Source organism: Passer domesticus, chromosome 12 (genome assembly GCF_036417665.1).
Source record: "Passer domesticus isolate bPasDom1 chromosome 12, bPasDom1.hap1, whole genome shotgun sequence".
Lineage (NCBI taxonomy): Eukaryota > Metazoa > Chordata > Aves > Passeriformes > Passeridae > Passer > Passer domesticus.
Genome location: NC_087485.1, coordinates 579,874 through 594,132, shown reverse-complemented (window position 1 = coordinate 594,132; position 14,259 = coordinate 579,874). Strand labels below are relative to the sequence as shown.

At 46.3% G+C, this 14,259-nt stretch overlaps 1 protein-coding gene across 3 annotated transcripts in view; it reads left to right on the top strand.

The window, feature by feature from the left end:
* The window catches only part of ZFHX3 (zinc finger homeobox 3), a 435,802-nt gene that overhangs the window by 182,322 nt on the left and 239,221 nt on the right, over window positions 1-14,259 (top strand). The gene's annotated exons all lie outside the window — the stretch shown is intronic.

Genomic DNA, 14,259 nt, shown 5'->3' with positions numbered 1-14,259 from the left:
TATATAAAAGTATATATAAAGTAGAATCCCAGAATGGTTTGGGCAGGAAGGGACCTTAAAGCCCATCTCATCCCACCCCCTGCCATGGGCAGGGACACCTTCCACTGTCCCAGGGTGCTCCAAGCCCCTTCCAGCCTGGCCTTGGGCACTGCCAGGGCTCCAGGGGCAGCCACAGCTGCTCTTGACAAATATTGTTTGCTTCCATCTCAGATTCCTTTAAATTGCTTGGTCTTCTCATAGGGTCTAGTGGCTTATTATTCTTTATTTTTCAATTTCTTCTTGTTTCTCATCTCTACCACCTCCATGTGTGGGTAGGACACAACAAAGGATGTGTTGTCACCTCAGTGTTCTGCTGGCTTGAATACCTCAGGGAAAATTACGCAAGTCAGCAGCAGCCACATGAAACGTTCCTGTAAAATACAGACAAAAACAAGCAACAAGGCAAAAATGAAGATGGTGACTGGGAGGAAATACTGTCTTTGTATGGACATCCTTTTTTAGTATGTGGTTAGAGCAGAGAATGAGGAGTTTATGTTCGTTCCCTTTTTAGTTATGCCAATGATTTACTGTATGAAAAGGACAGATTATTTTGTCTTGTTGTTCCCATTTCTGTGTTTAATATTAGAGTTCAAAAATGGTAATAGTTCAGTATCAAAATTATTATTCACGTGGGTTTGGTTTGGTTGCATCTTGCCCTTTCCAAGAACCTGAAGAGATTCTTTGCAAAGGGACCTGCCCCCACGCTGGGAGGGCCGTGGCTGCAGGTGCAGCCTGGCTTGGGGCTTCAGCAGCGCCACGACACCCTCCGAGACCTCGGCTGTGCTCCCTCCGAGCCCGGCCACCTTGGCTTTGTGTCCCACGGGTGCCTCCGTGTCACTGTGCCGGGTCTGTCCCCCCTCTGGGAGGGCAGCGACCTGCAGCTCACAAGAATCCCTCCCGAGGGCCCATCCCGCTGCAGCGGCGGCTCCTCTGAGCACCATTGCGGTTGGAAGGTGAACACCAACTTGGTGGGAATTGCTTTAATTCCCCATGGGAGGTGTGCGGTCTGGATGTGACTCCAGGGCTCGGCACGGCAGAACCGGCTCGTGGCCGGGGCTCACGCTGGTCCCTGGTCCCTTTCCTCCCATTGGGAAGAGAACCCTAAACGCCTCCTCAGCTCAGGCACCCAGCAAGATGTCGCCATTCCTTATTCAAATTCCCTCTCTAATCGGCTGAAGGGCGAGCGAGTGCTGCAGCCCCGTCCTCGCGCTGCGCTCGCCACGCTGACGTCAGCCTTCTTGTGCGGCAAGGATATTTTAAATTTGTTTATCTCTGTGATATCAGGTGGTTTGGTTGCTGGCAGCCCACATTAGCATGGCAGAGCAGCAAATATGTACATATATATTTATATTTAGCATTTTTTTCTGGTATGTTCAGCTGAAAAGGCTTGGCTTGATTAATATTTTCCGCTGTCCGGTAACCATGGCAATGGGGTCAGCAGATATAATACTTAATTTAATCTTCCAACTGCCTCAGTGTGCATCACCAGTGTCCCGAATAATAGAAAGCCTTTTGCTTCTCTCTCCCTTCCTCCCTCCTTCCCTCCCCTCCCTCCCTCTTTCTCCCTCTCGTTCTCTTGCTTCATATATTATTATCTTCGCCAGTGGCTCCCTCATATGACCCAGAAGGAATAAATGGAGGTTTTGCATTCCACGTATGTAGCTTATAAAATAAAAAAATAAAATAAAAAATTGGAAGCCCCTCTCCCCAGGCAGACAGATCCCCCCAGCAGCTCGCAGTGGGTGCCCCCTCCCCGGCAGGCTCTGCAGCCAATCTCCACGGCGTGCCGGGGCCGTGGGCAGACGTGGAGCGCTCGGCGCGGCTCCGGCGCGGCCGCAGACGCTCTCCAGCCACATGCGCCCGAGCGGACGTTCCTCCCGCCACAAAGCCACCCAGCTTTGCTCTCCAGGTGGGTCCAGTCCATTGCTTTGTCTTTGCTCGGCCCAGGTCCCCCTTAGGAATTTCATTTTGCTCTTTCGGCTTCATTTTTTTAAGTTGTTTTGGTTTGGTTGTTTGGTTTTTTTTTAAAGCATTGCAGTCTTTTTTCACAGTGAACACTGTCACTTTTGGGTTGGTTTTGTGGAAGGAGATGACCTGTATGCAACCTCCCAGACAGATTTAGTCATACTATTTTAAAAAAGGGGAAAAGGAGCATTTTCCTGCTCAAATACTTTGTTGAATTGCCCAGTGACCAGAGGGGAGTGACCTGGTGCAGGTCAGGCTGCTGCTCTCCTCTTCCCAGCTGTCCCATGTCACATCTCTAGTGAAAAGAGAGGAACGTTGCCAGCAGGGATTGGGGTCATTATTCCAGAGACAGAAAGGACGTCAGGAGGGAGAGACACTTGAAATTTCCATAACCAAAATTCTTCCTCTTATTTTTTTTATCAATTTTAACCCAACCTTGAACTTAATCAAAGAATAGTTGTTATTTTTTGTCTGTTTGTTTGTTTTCTCTTTTCAAATGTGGTATTTGGGAAACAGAATGACTGTGACCTCTGGATGAGTAAATCAGGGACATTTTCCTTTCCCACTCAGTGGGGACGAGCTTGTGGGGTTTTTTGTTGCCTCCAACACCATTTCTATGGGCACAAGGATCGAGCAAGCCTGCCAGGGTCTTGGCAGGGTTTTCCCTCTGCTCTCAATCTCTGATGATAGTCAAAGTCCATCAGATGTTGTGGCTTGCTTCTTGCCCAGGTGTTGAGTGATGGCTGGAAGGGCTAAAATTGGGAAGGAACTGAAGTCCATCCCATCAGCCCAGATCTGAGCCAGTGATTTGCCAAACTCTTGGGTCCCACGCAGAGACTGCTGTGGGGACAAACATTCTGGCCTTTTCCCAAAGGGTGTCCATCACTTCTCAGAGAGTGCAGGACCATGACCAAGCTGTGAGCAGGTGAGACCCCAGCAGTGGCAAAACCCAACAATTTCAGTCAGAAATGGCCCAAATTCATTCAGCTGCTTCTAGCAGTGAACATGGTGGTCCTGCTGGGTTTGAACTTCATGATCCTAAAAGTCCTTTCCCACCTCAACAATCTGGGATTCCACACATAAAAAAACCAACTAAACAAACCACATATTGGTCCTCTCTCATGTTTCCGAAGTGCTCAACCGTTTTGTTGAGTAATGTTTCCTTTACCTTTTGTGTGCAGCCTGTTTTATGGTTCTTCTGTGGGATAATCTCCATTCATTTAATCTCCTGAAATAAATCCTGCCCATGTTTTTGAGTAGAGAGGAGGCCTGAATTAGGAAAACTGCTCTGTCCTTCCCAAGGGGGAATGAGGAGGCAGGACAGCGTGGGCTGTTGAGTCCAGCATGGTGAGGATCCCACAGGTTCAAGGCTTCCTAGTGATGGACTCCAGCCTTGACTGAATAAATATACAGTAACCTTTGTAGTAACTACATCTCTACTGCCTTTGTTCCAGCATATTCCATATATCCCACTTTTTCTTCTTTTTTCCTTTTTGTGTCATTAGCAGAAGTACTGATGCCTGCATAGGCTTCATGAAGACAATTACTGAGATGAGCTTTAGATTTGATTTAACCTTATTTTGACTATTATAGTTTAATGATTTTTCTTCTTTTAATATATATTTAAGTATTTTATAAAGTCCCTTTCTGTCCCATAAATCTACTACATAACCTGCCATAACGCAACTCAGATAAAAAAATTAGAAATTGAATTTTTTTAGTTTAAAAAGTCTTTAAAACAAATTAATGGGTTTTGATCCTAAAACACCCCAAATCTTAAACTTATTTCTCAGGGAATAAGGACCTTCAAACTTATTTCTCAGGAACAGAAAGAAAATACTAGATCTGTTAGACGTACAGACTTTCTCTCATTTCTGGTGAAAAATCCAGACTTGGCTGTTGCATCTCACTGGGTAGAGCTGGCCCTGAGCCCCAAACAGGCTTGTGTTAAGTGCATTTCACCACATGTCCTTGTGTCTACTCACATGGATATTGTGATCACACACACTGTAAGTGTGTAAATATAAGACCTCTCCCTCTTATGCAAATTTATGCCATAGCATTAAAATATTACATGCACTAATCTCTGAAAATGTAGGAGAAAAATGTGGGTAATAAACAATCATCCTTTCAGATTTACAGGATTCCTGCCAATCATTTGCTATTTGATCTAGAAAGAAGAATGAACTGAGTATAAAACTGAAGTGAACCCCAAAAGCAGTAACAAAGCACTGCTGGCTCCATGGCCCAGACCTGGACAGTCAGATCAGTTTCAAAAGTCTCTGCCATAAACAGATCCTGAGAGTACCTGCTCCTGAACAAGCATCTCTGCTTCTCTCCCCCTGCTCTTTGAGCTTCCACAGGGGCTGGTTCTGCTCAGCCTGACTCGCTCTCCCACTGAGATCGATGGGATCTTCCAGAGAAAGAGGGTCAGTAATTGTTCCTTTCTAAGGAAAATGGTTTGTGTAAATAAACAGTATTTCTGGCCTTCCCTTTCCTCCCAAAATAACTGTCTCCTTGCCTCTGCTGGAAAATTGAAAGTGAAGGGGTAGTTTGCAAAGCCCCTGAATGACACTGCTCAAGCCCTCTTTGCCTGTGGGGAAGAACTGGGGGTGCAGAGATTTGGTAGATTGGGAATGCTTTCTCTGCTGTAGTTTGGCAAATGAGGTTTATTTTTTCTGGTGATTTTCCTCTTTGTTGGAAATGAAGTCTTGGATGGTGTGACTGAGGGTCTGAAGTAGTCTCTTCAGTGCTGGGGCAGCTTGGAGCACAGAAGCATGTTACATGTTGTGCAGAGTAGGAATTTGTGTGCTCCAAAGGGTGGACTGGCAGGGCTGCTCCATAGGGTTTGTGCTCTGCTGTTTTTCTTTGTAAAGTCTTGGAAAACAGGTTGGAAGCAATCTTGGGAGATGATTTATTCTATATTTTTGTTTGAGATGTGATGTATCAGAGCCAGCTCTTGCCATACAGAAAGCACTTTACTGTAATAAATAGCAATGATTTTTGCCAAGTTGAGGTTTGCTGACAGTTCCCAGATTTTACACTTCAGGCAGTGTATTTAAATGACTTACAAGGTGTAAATTGCTGCGGAGCTGCTGTGGAAGTCATGGCCTTTTTACTCCATGGGAAGCAGCAATGTGCAGGAGCTGTGGGGAATGGCAGGAGCTGGCTCGTGCTTTCCTCACGTCCATGGGCATCCCTCAGAGCACTGTAAGGAAGCTCTCCCCAGCACACCACACACCTGTGGGTGTGTGCAGGTCAGTGATGCCCGAGGCCTCGCACAGGTCAGCTTGTGCTGCTGTGCATTTCACAAGCACAGGTAATGCTTGCTCTGAAGGATTGTGTTCTGTTTGCAGCCGAAGAGAAAAATACTAAAGACAAAAGCTCTTATTGGAAAAGCCTAATCCAATATTGTTTATTGCTCAGAGTTGTTCTCTGTTGTTTGTGGTCTGAACAGTAGCCACCTCCTGCTTTTTCATTAATCATAATTTTCTCATGCAATAACATCTTTTATCCTTCTCTAATTTTCTGTTACACTTTGCTTTGGTGTGGAAGTTGTTGGTTGGTTGGTTTGTTTTCTCGACCTTCTGCTGTTTCTAACTTGTGCCCTGTATCCACCCTCTGGTGCCCAGGGGGTAAGGAAATGCAGAAGGGGGATCAGGACTGGTGCAGGAAAGGGAGAAGGAATATTTGGGACGAAGAGAGCGGATCTGGGCCTGGCAGGTGCCAGGCTGGTGGGCACAGAGCGAGGCTGCCAGGGCGCAGGGCGGGTGAAGGATGGGCCTTGCAGGGCAGCGCTCCTGCAGCCGCAGCTGCGCGAAGCCGGCCGCCTCGCAGCAGCCCCTCCATCCTGCAGACATTTGCTTTACGTAAAGCAGCTCGCAGCTCTGCGAGTATTGATGTAGACATTACCACAAATCGCCACTTAGGGACCGGGAAGAATTGACTAACTGGTTTCAGATCCAATACACATAACCTGATCAGACGCAAACTTTAAGTACACTTGCAGTCGTGCCAACTGCACCAGCGGGGAAGTGACTCTTCTGCCGGCTCTTTAAAGAGGCCCTGAGGGGAAACCATGAAAAAATAAAGATATGGACTTTAGGCTTGTGCTGCAACAGTTGTAAGGTGAAGAGTTAGTCCTGGCATGAAAAATCAAAACACGACTGGTCTTTGTCAGACTTGTTTTGTAAATTTTTTTTTTTTAAAACTCACCAGTTTGGGTTTTACAGCCACCACAGTCAGTGTGCATTCCTGAGATCATTCTGAATCTTCTTGATATTAAAAGGCCTGGATGCTCTCCTGTTCCTTGATAAAGGACTGTTCATGCTGCCAGTTAGGCAAAACATTGACTTAGGGGAGAAATACAAAAGCAAATGAGACCATTTCCTAATTTTCATTGTAAGTGTGATATTTTCCAGAACTCTCGAGATGTGCAGGACAGAAGAGAGGCTGGAGCATTAGCCAGCCCTGGCTGATGGCACACGTGGGTTGATCTCATGGCTGTGTCTCGGTGTGGGGAGTTCAGCAGGACTCAGGCACGAGGGTCTGGGAACAGTGAGCTCTGCTCTGGGAGTGCTACAGACAGCAGCATTTAATGTTTTTGGCATTGACTCGTGGTGTCACAGCTGAGAGCTCCACTCAAAAAGTTGGCAGTTGTGAATTTTTTAGTAGATCATAACAATCAAACAGGATTCTGCATGCTGGGATTGAGAACTATGGAATGATCAAAGAAGGCGGGAAGAGTGAAAGACAAATTCAAATAATTAGTGGGAAATGGAGCCTCTTGTGCAGCTAAGTTGGGTGGTTCAGAGAACAAATCTGTGTTTAGCTGTATGCATCTGAGGTGGGGAGGGAGGGAGAGTGGCTGTGCTGGGCCTGTGCGAGGGAGAGCAGCAGCTCCAGGCTTTGGGGGCGATGGTGGCTCCGGGGCTCAGCCCACGGGGCAGCGCCAGCCTCGGCTGCCTGAGCACGGGGCTGATGCTGCTGTCCCGTATTTAGTATTCCCAGAACTCAGAACTGCCATGGAAAGCCCAGGAGGATCCAGCAGGGCACTGAGGACTGTTTTCTTATTACTAAACAGAGAGATATTAACAACACAATGTAGGAATAAAAAAATTAAAAAAAAAAAAAAAAGCGCGCAAGCAAAGCCGGCCGCCTGCTCTTTTCTTCTCAGCATTATTATTTGTGACAAAGCCTTTGGTCCATTTTTCTTCATAATTTGCAGGACTCCTAATGGGAACAGCACCTCCCAATTACCATGGTTGCCAAAGGCTAATTTGGTTACCCTCAGGATCCACAATAGAGAAACTGTGTCGGCCCTTTGTAGATATTTGCATACTATACATACCGGGAATGTAAAACAGCTGCCCGGGCCCTATTCCACTATCATGGCAATTATGGGTCATTAGCTTTTTCTTTTTTCTCCCCTTTCTCCCTCTTCTTTCCTTGTTCTCATCTTCTAACCTCGGCCAGACAGCAGAAGCAGCTGATGGCTTCGGCGGGCAGCAGCAGGCCGGGGCCGTGCCCGGGGCCGTGCCCGGGGTTGCCCGGCGCCGCTCCTTGCTCGCCCCGCGCGTGCCCGTGCCCGTGCGCGTGCCCGTGCGCGTGCCCGCCGCGCGCGCGCCCTGTCAACGCCCCGCTCCTCGGGGACACCTCCCCGCGCTGCCAAAACTTCCCTGGGCTCCCAGGGGCCCGGAAATTAAGGAAGGGGACAAAAGAGAGCTCCTCTTAATTTGGTTGGGATTCAATTTGTTAATGGCCAGAGCCTTTTAATAGTTTATCTCCCTTTTGTTCTGGGCAACGTTTACGGTCCTGGTGCACTTTACAAGGAAGTGATGGTTTTGCATATACATTAATTTTTTTATGAACTGCTAATTTTATTGACAATAAGGATAGATTGAAAGACCCAAAGCTTTTGTGTTGTTTTGTTAAAGCAAATAAGTAAAGCACAAATGTAAATTACATCTCCAGGTTCACATTAGAGGTTTGCAAATAATACTGAGCTAATGGTTATTGCTAAGGAAAATAGCACTGGGATCAATATTCTATACAGTAGAACGCAATACCTCTCTCTCTTTTAATCACCTCATTGCAGAAATGGCATTGAAATTTGAAATCTCATTTTCTCCATTTGTACAAATTGAACATAAATCATTGTGAGTGAGGGGAGGTTTCGGGCAACTTCACTCTTTGTGGGATTGCATTGCTAATTAGTGCTGGAGGGGAAGGGGGATAGAGCCAGGGCTCCACTGGACTCTGACCTGCCCGTGGATAGGTCTGTAAATAAAAAATGGGGAATAAATGGTGGGCTCCATCTTCTCTGCACCGGGGTCTTCGGAGCAAAGGCAGCACTTGTTATAGTCATTTCTGACCACCATTAAAAATGGGTAAATAATGAAGGACAAAATGCTGACATGGCTGTTGTTGGTGTGGAGTGTACCTGGTGCTGCATGAAACATGAACTCAGCGTGCAGCTGCTTCCCCAGAGCCTGGGTGGGTCTGGCCGTGCCCAGCTGTGCCTGCTCGGGGGGCTGGGGCTGGGCACACTGTTGGCAGGGCTCAGGGTGGGTCTTAAAGTGTCATTCCTGCTGCTCAGGGTCTCTAATTTGCTTCAGTAGTGTTTATGAGAGGAGTGCCCATGAAGAACCTTTGCTGGTAACTTTAAAACCCTGTTCCTGCGGGGTGCAGGAGCTGTCCTGCAGCATGCTGGCAGCCCCCGAGCAGCTTGTCCAGCCTGATCCAGGGCACCACAAACACTGAGAGAAAGGTCACAGCTATTGGGTGAGTGATTCAGGCCAAGAGATGGGAGAGACCTGGAACAAACAGGGTTTAATTTGTCCGTGTGGTGACAGGTCCTATGAGGAGGATACTACTGGGAGTGTTACGGAAAGAGGAGTCGAAGTGACTGGGTAACGTTCACACAGAGTGGGAGAGTTCCAAGCATCACCCCATGGTTAAAGGCTGTTTTAAATTATTCACTATCAGTCCCAGAGATTTATCACTACACCTGTATTTTTCCATCATTTTTGTGCTTTCTAAACCACTACAATAGGAGATAAATAGGGAACTTTATGGGAGAAACTGTTATTAAGGCTCATTATATAAATTTGTTCTTGCCATCTTCAATAGCTGAAAGTGAAGAAAATAAATAAAATACCCTTGAAAGTGAAGAACAAACACTGAGCTGGCAGAGCCGCTAGAAGAGAAGAAATAGCTCAAATAATTTTAGAACGTTGGGGGTAGAAAGCTCAGACTCAAACAAGGGATGGTTTGGGTCTAGACTATTTAAGAGAATGAAAAAGAGATCAAAATTATTAGAAATGTTGATTTTAAATGAAGATGCTATTTAAAATGCATATTTAGTTTTAAGGAAAGATAAGGATACATGACAGAAGTTGGCTCATCCATGGCTTGGTCTGTGCTGTCAAGTTCCAGCACATTGAGAAAACATAAAAATATATATGTTTAAACAAAAAATAGAGTTTAAATAAAACTCTTCTGGCTCACTCTAAGAGTGGGCAGAAAAAGAAATCAGGGGTAAAATGCCCTCCTGGTAAATGTCTTCCTTCAAAATTGATGGACTTTGGATTTAAGCAGCTGTCAATGCTGGAGCAATGGGAAGATTAGCTCTTTAAGCAGTAAACTATGCACAGATATTTATTTATTTATTGTGTGATTGACTGAGGGGCTTGCAGTTTTGCACATAGAACAGCTTATTTTGAAAACACAAAAAGAATATGGAAGTTGTGTAATTTGCTAACATGTAGGCAGCTGCAGGGTCTCACAGCGTCCCCAAGATCAGTCACAGGCACAGGACTGGGTAAGCTGAGCTCAAGAGGCTCCAGAGCTGGTGTGCTCAGGACTGCTGTGGAAAACATCACATGGAAGAGATTTGCTAGAAACTGCTCTTCCCAAGTCTGAGGTCTTTGGGGTTGCTGGTGGGAAGGTCCAGGTTGGGGCACCTGGATAAGGGACAGAGTTCTTGGCTAAACGAGGCAGGGAGATCATGCTCTATGAGTCTATATTTTTCTTCTGAATTTATCATCTCTTGCTCTACAATTTAAATGTTTATAAATTAAATGCATTCATAACTAAGTGCTGCATAAACAATTGATGAATAACTACAGGCTGCGTGCACGGATACACTGATGTTTGTGTGCCCGGTGTGGATGAGGCACGAGCAGCTCCTGATGCTGCAGAGTGCTTGGAACAGTGGCTGTGAATTATCTGCTCCTCATATTGATGGGATATTTCTGGAGCATAAAGATAATAATTAAAGTGTCACTTTTTTTTAGTTGCATTCCATATGAAGATCAGCTCAATATTTTATAAGTTGTATTTAGCTTCACTGGTGCCAGTAGAGAGAATTCATTTCGGTAGCAGACTAGATGAGAAGCTGCTATATTTTTAAAGAAGCTCCCAGTACAGGCAGGCTCCAGCAATCCCAGCTGGCATGTGCCTGGAATGCTGCATGCCTTTGGTGTTGGCAAATGTTATAAAGAGCACGGATTCCATGCAGAATAAAGGTCTGTCCTTCCTCCTGCCCACGTGCAGGAGCTGGCCAAAGCACATGGCCCCAGAGCAGGAGCTCACAGCAAGGTGTTTCAGAGCCAGGCATCCTGAGTAAAGGGAGTTTCTCCCTGGAACAGTCAGAGCTCTGGATAAACAGAGCAGCTCCTCAGAGTTTGTGCCTCCAGGCCAAAAAAGAGGGCGTGGGAGGAGGACGAACAGGCAGAAGGGAGGTGAAGGCCTTGCCCGAGGGTTGCCTCGTGGGAAGATGCTCCTCCTGCAAGGTCAGGTCTGTAGTGGTACTCATACATGAGATACAAACATGTCCTTAGGCTCCACCAGTTCCCCGAGCCGGAGCAGAGGGCGGCTGGCAGAAGTGCTGGGGTGAACAGAAGGGGCAGCTGTCCCCCAGCAGAGGAGCAGGCGTCAGGAACGTGTGGTCAGCCGCGCTCCGGAGCACCTGGCGTGAGGAATCCACCCACAGAGCCCAGTTTGGCCAGCCCCTGGTCCAGATCATCTCCCCTGCCCCAAAAGAACCTCACATGTGTGATGGAAGAGGTTTTTACAAACCTACAGAGCCCAGAAGGAGAGAATTATTGTATGAGTAATAATAAGCACTTAAATAGCACTTGACAATTTGATTGATACAAACATTAACAGATTAACTCCTGCAGGACCTGGTGATGGATCTGTGTTTCCCTGTACTGCAGTTGGAGAAACTGAGGTATAGAGGCAGATTAATTTCCTTGCTGACCCACGGTGTGTTGCTGGCAAAGGCAGAATTAGAATTAGAGACTTCTTAATGACCAATTAGCAAAATTATGAAACAAAGAGCGATAGCTCCAACAGCAACCCCCAGGATCAGCACGAGAGGACACTGCATAGCCTCAGTATCCTATACCCAAGTAGTAATTTTAGTCAAGAGTTCGTAATTGTATCTAGAAATAAGGACTATTTTTATCATGTGTCTTGCCTTGCATTTATCTAGTTCTCTATTTCACGTCTGCAGATTCTGGCTTTGCAGATATTTATCTATATTTAGATGCATGCAAATACAGCTTTAGCAGTAGAACCATAAAATACAACCATCCATAAACTAACTGGGATATATGACTCTCCCTACTTATTGGCACTGCACTTTTGGGTATGTACATTAAATATATGTCTACTTTACTACCTGGAGAACACAAAATGAGTGAAATCCAGCTATTTGCCTATTACTCTTTGACTGAAAAATTGTGTATGTTTATAGTTGAGATAGATACACGGTTCCTGCTGGGCTGCGGTGGAGTCAGGGCGTTATTGATGACTTTGGGATGAGGGCAATGCTCACAAGGAGGGGGCCCTGCGTGACTTACGGGGCTCAGCCCAGACTGATGCCAATAAATCGTTTGTGTCACGCCACGTCTCGGTGTATTTTGGGTGTGCTGCATATTTTACAGGCAAACTATTTCAGAAAGGTGTTAGAGACTTCAATAAATGATTTGTAGCATTTTTCATAGATTTCCCCACATGAAGGCAGACTGACAGTTACCAGTACCAAGTTGTAGAAATAAGATTTTAGAAACCTTTACTTATACAAAGTATGATCTTTGTATATATAATAATGGGAAGACTTTAAGATCAAACATATCTCCAACTTCCTAGGTGTAAGGTGCTTTCCTCATTTGATAAAATACCAACATCCTTATTCTGTTCTTAGTGAGCTGCAATAGTACTTGGTGGCCAATAACCCGTCACCAGTGCCTGGATGCTGTTCTGTGCCTCACCTCAAAACTGGGCTTTGTGGATGAAATTTTAGCAGAAGTTAGGGATGTTTGAAGTGAAGGGGATGGAGGGGGTGAGGGTGCAAAGAGTGCTGTGTCCACACACGAGCACCTGCACCCACCCCTCTGATGGCAGCACAGGGCTTGATCAGGGACATGGAAAGCATCCTGATACGTGTCAGCTAGCACGAGTTGATGAGAGAAAATCCTAAATTTCTGAGGCACTGACCTTACTTTTTGACTGCTTGTACCCACCCTGGTGGCCTCGTGCCATGGGTCCTTCTCAGCTCCCCACAGAGCCAGCCTGGCGTGGCAGGGAGGTGTTCCCAGCACGGAGGCTGATTTAGCTGTAATTTAGAAATGAGGGTATTCCCGACAAATCAGGTAGCACTGTAAGACAGGAATTCCAGTACAGGCCCAGGAGCCTCGGGGCAGTGCTTGGAGGAGGCCGAGGCAGCAGGGCAGATTGCCGTGAGCCCTCTGCTGCCCCTGCCCAGGTCAGTCCCTGCTGGGCTCCGAGCCCGGCCCCATGGCCCATCAGTTCCATGGAATCACCTCCAGAGCCCCGGCAGAGGGACTCTGGCCCCTCGGAGTGCCCGTGTCCAGCCCAGCTGGGACATCAGCAGCCCAGCATTTGGAGCATAATAATAATTCTGCAGATCAAAGCAGCTCTTCTTCAGACAATTACAGTAAAATTGAAGCTCTCCTCCAAGAGGAACGCGTGCCCTTGTTGTGGTTTCCCTTTTTTGCTCTCCTTTTCTTTCTTTCTGTCCCCCTCCTTTCCCTTTTTTTTTTTATCCTTTATGAGCAAATTGCTTTTTCAGGGCTATAGAAAGAACCGATTGGAAGCTGAAATCCTCCCTCTCTGCCCAGGGGTGGGATTCCCAGGGTTAGACATGTAACATCTGAAGGGTGATTTTTTTTAAAATTGATATCCGAGAATAAAAGAGAGAATAGTAGGAGAAGCTGATCAGGAATGAATAAAGTCTCCTTTTAAGCTGAAATAACCTTCCCCCCCCTCCCCAATTTTCCCTCCAGAAAAGCCGGACTGTAATTGCTTGCAATCACTCGGCACAAATTGTCTGTGCGTATTTGCTTTTTAATTTTGTATAATCTGGTCCATTTCGCTCTCTCTGCCTTTGAGCTTAACCTCTCTCTTTCTCTCCCTCCTTTTCTCCCTTGCATGCCTTCCCTTTCTCTCTTGCTTTAATTCTTCGATGCTGCTAAAAAAAATTATTACTAATTCACAATGATCTTTGATGGCTTTTACTAAGGAAAAGGCACTCAGGAAAAAAAAAAGAAACTGAGTGGACATGTGCTGCAACTGGTGAGATTTCCGTGTTATCTTTGAAGTGTTTGTTAATTTGTCTATTTATTTCATTTCTGTTTCCTTAAGACTCAGCAGGCTGGTTTATCCCTCCGTGGGATGCAGGACGTGGGGAGGCCGGGGTGCGACCCCGCTGTGGCACTGCTGCTCTGGCAGGGAGCCCCGGGCCCCAGCCACCATCAGGGTCTCCTGCAGCTGAACGTAAATAATGTGTGAGACGTAAATGATGGCGTCTGAGGTGCTTAGAATTTAAGGTTCTCATTCAGATTTGCACTAAAATTTTCTTCAAGCAGATGCCTGTGAGCCGCTTTCTCAAGGTTTGGCCCAGTGTTGGAGTAGAAGCCTCGTTGAAGTTCAGAAAAAAAATTTTGTGTGCTGGAAGATGATAATAGAGGTCCTGGTAATGAGAAAATGCAGAGATACCATCTGTCAGAGCAGCTTCTCATTATTAATGCTTTAAACATTTAAAGATGAGTCCATATAGCTTGGTGGTCTGTCAGCACCAGGGAGGGGATCGAAAGGCTGAAGACTTTGACCTCATTGCAGTTTCTTGATTTTATTTTTTAAGCAACCCCTGGCTTTGGCAGCTCCCTCTCCAGCCCTGGGGCAGTTGGGTTGTCCTGCTCTGTCACTGCAGGGGCCAGCACCCAG